We start from the raw sequence: 6,000 nt of genomic DNA, 5'->3' as shown, positions 1-6,000 counted from the left end.
GCAAATGAGTAAGGCTACAAGCTGCTTCTGTAGTGCAGGGTTTGATTCCCTTAGCCTTCATTTGTCTACTGTGTCACTCTAATCAAGTCACTTTACCAGACAGTGCTCCTAGGCTGCTCTTGTAAAGTGGCACTTGCATTTAGTGGACTGTACAAAACTGTTAGCAAATGTGTTGCACTTTTATCTTTTAAATTTCTGCTTCCTTCACATACACAGTATGGGTCCCAGCACCTGTCTGGTAGTTTAATCGGTTGTCATATTCACTTTCAATAAATGTGACTTTCAAGGCAAGATAAGTGTACTGTTGTTCATGCTAAGGCTGCTTTTTGGTGTTAGACTGCTTTTTTTTTTTTTTAACAAATGGCTGTCAGTGTTTTTGCTGTAAAGTAAGAAATCTATCCATCCATACATACATCCATCTGTCCACAACCTCTTTTCACATTTTTGCTCATTGGGTTGGGTGTCATTTCAAGAATGACAGTCATCTAGAGCCAAGGTTCACACCACCAGATGGCTAGCCCTTCCACAAAATAACAGTTAAATACCCTATACAGTGATTGTTACATTGTGATGGAAGGGCTAGTCTTAGGTGGTATGAAGTCCTAGGCAAAGAGGTCCACACTCCCCATGTACTGTTCCCCTGGCACATGTCTTGGTCTTTGTTTTAGCCTTCAGATTTTTCCTGTATCTTTCCTACAGACCAGTGACAAGTGGAGTACCACAGGGTTCAATCCTGGGTCCTCTTCTGTTTGGTATCTACTTTTCTGACATACAGGCTAACACAGAAGGTCTTTGGCTAACGAAGTTCGCAGATGACTACAAACTAGGAGCTATAATCGAAACTGCTAATGATGTGGACATCCTACAAAAGGGCCTCACTGAGACAGATGCCTGGTTTCAAAGTCATGGCCTCAATATCAGTACTGAAAAGTGCATTGTCATCCCCTTTGGTAAAAACTCTGTACCGATGAGCTACCACATAGGTGGTAGTCTACTTAACACCGGAAGTGTGATAAGAGACCTTGGGACACAGGTGGACAGTTGTCTCTCCTTTGATAATCATATCGCCACAGTAGTCAGGAAATCCTTGCACACCTAATCACAAAAGGTTTCTCATCCAGGAAAAAAGAGGTCATTGTTCCCTCCACTCGTCACTCATTAGACTACACCCCTTTTGGTATGTACCTTACAAGACATCTACAACAACTGAAAAGGCCGCAGAAATACCTCATAAGTTCATAGGCTGGTACTAGGCTATCGGCCTTAGGGCCTATACAAGCCTAGCCATAACAATTCCCTGACTATTTCTTCCCATAGTATTTATTTCCCTGGACCCCTGTCTAGCAGGGTGACTGACGTGATCCCTGGGGTGAATTTCCTATCTCCCATCTAATCGTCAAGGTTCCTTTTAAAGACGGCCAAAGAGGCACTCTGCTTGACATGTATGAGCAGTCTTTTCCAGAGTCTGGGGAGTCTCTGTGTCAGGAACCTATCCCTCCAGCATGTTTTGTTCATTGTGATCACAAGGTTTAGATCCCTGGAGTGTGTGGCTCTGAGGGATTGGGATTTCTTTAAGTGTAGCATGTCCTACAGCTCTGGGTTTGACATGGCCTTGTATGTTAAGCAGAGATCACCTCGGAGTAGATGATATGCGACAGTGTATAGCTGGAGTTTTTTTAGATGGTCAGCATAGGGCATCTGCTTTAGGCCTGTGATTCTTTTAGTGAGGTATTTCTGTGGCTTTTCCAGTTGTTGCAGATGTCTTGAGAGGTACATACCAAATGGGGTGTTGTATTCTATAATGGGTCTAATGAGGGATATGTTATACAGTGGGACAATGACCTCCTTTTTTCTGGATGAAAAGCCCTTAGTGATGAGGTGTGCCACATAGAAGGATTTCCTGACTATTGTGGCAATGTGGTTATCAAAGGTGGGACCACTGTCCACCTGTGTTCCCAAGTCTCTTATCACACTTTTGGTGTTTACTGTACTGCCACCTATGTTGTAATTCATGGGTACATGTTTTTTCCCAAAGGGGATAAATATACATTTCTTGGCACTGAGCTTGAGCCGATGGCTCTGGCACCAAGCATCTGTTTCTGTAAGGCCCTTTTGTAGAATATCCACATCATTTGGGGATTCAATAATGTCTCCCAGTTTGCAGTCATCTGCAAACTTTGTTAGCCAGAGTCCCCTAGTGTTGGTATGTACTTCAGAGAAGTAGATGCCAAACAAGAGCAGTCCCAGGACTGAACCCTGAGGTACTCCACTTGTTACTTGTCTGGAGCTAGATTTGGAGTTGGCTACTTTTATAGTGTGGGTTCTGTCAGTAAGTCAGTTGGCAACCCATCGAGTGAAGTAGGGATTAATGTCCAGCTTAGTAAGTTTATCTATGATTCCAGAGTGGGGGATGGTGCCGAAGGCCTTGGCGAGGTCTAGATAGGCTGTGTGGACTGCCTTACCCTCATCCACAGCTCTGGAGACTGATTCGAAGAAGTCACAAAGAGGATTACCAGCCTCAAACGGATGCCCTAAGCAGACCGTCTCAAAAAAACTCCAGCTTTACTCCTTCGCATATCGCCTACTCAGAGGTGATCTCTGCCTAACATACAAAGCTATGTCAAACCCAGAGCTGTTGGACATGCTACACTTAAAGAAATCCCAATCCCTCCAAACTACATGCTCTAGGGACCTAAACCTTGTCACCACAATAAACAGAACATGCTGAAGGGATAAATTCCTGTCCCAGAGCCAATACTCTGGTACAAACTACCTATCTATATCAAACAAAGCTCCTCATTAGCACTCTTCAAGAAAAATCTTGATGATTGGATGGGAAATAGGAAATTCACCCTGGGGATCACCTCTGTGGTTCTGCTCGACAGGGGCACAGGAATATAATTTTCTTGGGTAGCGAAAGCCAGGGTACCTTTTTGGCTAGGCTTATATAGGCCCTAGGGCCAAAAGCCTAATACCTACCTATGAACCTATGTCTCAGGTGATGAAAATTGCAGTGGAATAACTATATATGAAATTATTTAATTAAGCTAGGGGTTGGGGGGACATTATGTCCCTCAGAATCCATGGGTTTTACATGCTCTGAGGTCCCCTGACCTTTGATACAATTATAGCTTTTACAAATTTCATTACTAAGGAAAAAACTTACTTTTTCTTTACAACTAGAAATAGGTTGCATCTAAGGCTTAAGCTTCAAAGTTGACAAAATTGTAGTTACCTGTAAACTGGGCAGTGGTTACCCATAAGAAGAGAAATGCTTGTGAGGGCACACTGTATCTGGTTAAAGTGCCTACCTTCCAACAATCTCCCCCCCAAAAAAGAGTCACCTTCTGTGTATCCCTCTTGTGTTAAGTGACAGAGGTAATCCAGAGGGCTCGAATGAAATCTGGTATTCCACCTATTACACAGAGAGTGACAGAACTAACAAGAAACAGAGTATAAAGGATTAGTCCATATAAAATCACTTTAGCTATCAGGTCTAGGAGACTCTGTCTCTGATACCCTCCCTGTGGGAGGAATAAAGATACCTTGTTGATGTTTCCAGTAGTTTATTCAGATAAGTAGGTAGATGGATGAGTGTTCATGTTCTAATACATTACATTCAACAGGTCAGTTATTTAAAGGCAGTTACAGACAATGGTGGGAGGGTCCATGGGAGCTGATTGGAGAAAAATCTGGGAGATAGAAAAACAAGAAGTCAATCCCAGGTTAGAGGCTAGTCCTCATACCTCTCAACTGTACAGATTTTTGCAGAATGTCCAGATTTTTGGTACATTTTTCATAACATTGTTGTTTTCTGGCAAATTAGTGGCAAATTATTAAAGACTGAAGTTAGAAAATAATGATAGACATTTGAGTTTTAGACTTCATACCCTTCAGAAGATTCATGCTAATGCAAAACCTGTTATTTTATCAACTTTCTAAGTTTGTATGAGCAATATTTAAAATTTGTCCTTATTTTTGGGCCTTTGTCCCACTTTTATGTATGGCTTTGTCTAGATTTCTTGCTCTGAGAGGTTGACAGGTATGGTCCCTTATTTGAATGTTCCTGAAAGACCCATGAGGGGTTTACCAGCTCAGCAGCTCATTCTTAGTTAAAAGGTTTTATTTTTAACTTCTAAGAAACAAAACATGACAACATACTATGAGCTACAATTATAGAACTATATCTAAGAAAACACTTTTGCCTGAGCTTCATCAGGTCCATCTAATGAAGTGGTTTGCACTTTGATCATTAAAAATGCCTGCTTTTACGAGGCTATCAACAGACTTTATTAGTCTGTTTTGTAACACTTTTAAACTGAGAAGCTGTGTCTGCATCAGTGGGGCTCATAGTCCTTGCAGTCAAGTATGAAAGCTTTATTACCAAACTTTTTCCAGTGTATCACATGTAATATGAGAGGCTGTGCCCAATTTTACAGGGCTCATTATATCCAGAGATATAATATGAAAGGCTAATATTCTCTTGTATAGAAAAAAAAAGGTTTACAGTGCCTGTTTATAAGAGGCTGATATACATGATTATTGTGACCAGTCCCCATTCTTCTTCCTCTTGATGAAGACAGACCTTTTTATACGCAGGGGAGGTAGCCACTTAAAGCTACACTAGGTGATTCCCATTTTTGAACAATACATGTATCCAGAGAAATAGCATACAGTGGAAAACAAGTCACATTGCTCATTGTTTACAGAGCTCATAAATGTGCACAGGTAGGAGGAAAAAAAATTTGAGACCTTAGAACCTTTTGTGTAGGCTTTCTGTGCTTATCGAATAAAAATCCACCAAGTGGTGAACTGCAGAGTATACAGAAAGTTTTAATAAACATAAGAATCTCAGATCTTCTTTGAGCATAGGCAAGTTGTCCCTATGGTGTAAAGAGTATAGCAAGGTACAGTGGTTCCCGGGAACAACAGTTTTCATTGTACTGCAGATTATAGAAATTTTGTTAAATGCAGGCCCAGTGGCTACTGTATCTACACCTGTTTGCAGTGGGATAGCTGCAGTGAGAGGTGGAATGCTCTTGGTGACAGAGCATGGTTTTATGGTACTCCAGTCTGGGGTCTTCACTGTCAAGCTTCTTCCTGAGTCTAGGAGCTACTGAGTGCTCTTCTGCTCAGATTCTTCCTCTCTCTAGGTTCCAAGTGGTGAAGTCAGGGCTTTTCTGTTCAGATTTTTCCTCTCTTCAGGTTCCAGGTGCCTTAGGTCAACTGGTGCCCTAGGCAAAAGGCCTCCACGGCGCCCCCCACCACATAACCCACTGCCCCCATCTTGGTCTACCTACATCAAATAAATACTGGAAAAGCACCCCTACTAGAACGGCACCCTAGGCAGTCGCCTAGTTGGCCTATGCCTAAGGCCAGCTATGTCAGGTGGTAAAGTTAGTTCAAACGAGAGGGCTAGATAGCTCTGTGCCTGGCTAGATAAAGGGCTGGAAACTGGAAGGGATCAGGTGGAAGGGAAGTTAACCAATCATCTGAGAGAGCAGGGTGGTGCTATGGGGCCCAGGGTGGGGTTAATTGATGTAAGAGACAACATTTCAAATAACTGAAAGCTGCCGTTTGTTTGTGCACATCATGAGGTTAAAAGAAAAATGCTTTCAAAGCCATGACAGTTACTTTTTAGATTTGTACACATCTAGAGATCACAAAATAATAATAATAATAATAATAACTATAATAATAATAATGTGACTTGTTTTCCATGTCACTAGTTCACCATATAAGCCATGCTAATGTAGATGCATTGCTTTACAAATGTAAATGTAAATGTAGACCTGGTTCAAGGCTCCAGAGAGCACCCCTGCAGTACCAGGCTACAACTCTTACCACACTTTTCGGCCACCAAACCAGGATCGAAACACTGAAGGTGGAGGAGTGTCCATATTTACCAAGGATATTCACACCACCAGGTTAGTTGCCCAACACAATGCGTCTGAAATTCTCCAGGTGCAACTAACACTAGGTAAGACTGCAATCCAAATT

General features: G+C 41.9%; 1 protein-coding gene across 2 annotated transcripts in view; it reads right to left on the bottom strand.

The window, feature by feature from the left end:
* The window catches only part of SLC46A2 (solute carrier family 46 member 2), a 226,825-nt gene that overhangs the window by 36,103 nt on the left and 184,722 nt on the right, over nucleotides 1–6,000 (bottom strand). The window lies entirely within an intron of this gene.

This window comes from Protopterus annectens, chromosome 2.part0, assembly GCF_019279795.1.
Source record: "Protopterus annectens isolate FY-2018-M chromosome 2.part0, PAN1.0, whole genome shotgun sequence".
Taxonomy (NCBI): Eukaryota; Metazoa; Chordata; order Ceratodontiformes; family Protopteridae; genus Protopterus; species Protopterus annectens.
This window is presented reverse-complemented; position numbering and strand designations above follow the sequence as displayed.